Source organism: Chaetura pelagica, unplaced genomic scaffold (assembly GCF_000747805.2).
Source record: "Chaetura pelagica isolate M959 unplaced genomic scaffold, ChaPel_1.0 scaffold658, whole genome shotgun sequence".
Taxonomy (NCBI): Eukaryota; Metazoa; Chordata; class Aves; order Apodiformes; family Apodidae; genus Chaetura; species Chaetura pelagica.
The window spans coordinates 139,461-140,656 of NW_009954168.1; positions in this window are offsets into that span (position 1 = coordinate 139,461).

The window sequence follows — 1,196 nt, forward strand, 5'->3', positions numbered from 1 at the left end:
GCCAGGAACAGACCCTCTCAGGTAACCTGGTTCTGAAGCGTCCGCGGGATGGGAGGACGTGGGGTGGTGTTGGCACAGCCGTGTGGAGGGAGCTGGGATCTGGGGGGGGCTGGGGGTCCTGCTGGGGGCTCGGGCAGGGGCAGCAGCCCCGCCGGGGGGTGGTGCAGCCCCCAGGCTCCCCGTGTGGTTCCCGAGGCCGGAGCAGCCACTCAGCGGGGGGGCAGGGAGAGAAAAGCACTTCATTCATACAGAAGAGATGTGAAATAGTCGGAGGCCTAAAGGTGGCGATGAGAAGTGTTAAACGAGACAAAGGTATCTCTCTCTATTTAAAGCAGAGAACAAAATCAGCCCCCAAGACTCCCACCCTCCTGTATGACCAAGAAGGGACTGACCATCCATCAGAGAGCGTCCCTGGCAGCCCAGGAGTCCCCTTAGCTTCTGTGTTTCATGTGCCCTACCTGTTAGGTTGTGAAACTTCTGGTCTTTGTTTGTGAAATGAACATCTCTGTGTTACTGGTGATGCTGAGCAGTGAGCTGTGGTGCTGCCTGCACCACATGGCAGCAGGATTTCTGAACTGTATTTTTCTTATTAAGAATGTTTTGTTGCTTTCCCCCCTTCTTTCTGTGAAATGAATCTTCATCTATTAATGACATTGGCCTTTACTTAGTAGGGTTTGTCTTACAAGGCATAATACCTGTACATTTACCTTCTAATTCCAGCACAGGGACTAGTTGAGCTGAGGAGTCTGTGCTCTTTTTCACTCGGTGTTTAGCACAACAGTAGTTTTCTATGAGATCTCTTGTAGGAGAATATACCTCTTAAGTTCTTCTCTTCCTACATGGGCAGGTAACTTACAGCCAAGCTGTACAACTTCTCCACTTTAAAGAGGGTTTGTGGGTTTTTGTCAGTTTGTTGTGCATGGGGGAAAAGGAAATGGGAGCAGTAAAAGGTTTTTGACCTTTCAAAGTCAGAGGCTATTAAATGAGTGTTCTGAAATCTGACTAGTAACTTTCCCTCTGTTCAGTGGTGATTGTTTGCACTAGAATGAGTTTCCTGTGATACCAGCAATGTTAATAACACCTTTCCCCCAGTTGCTGCTGACAGGGGTGGGATCCAGCAGGCGGGCAGGGCTGAGACATGCAGCCCCCTGGGAGGGGACCAGACTGACATCCAGCCCTTCCCTGGCACTGAGCTG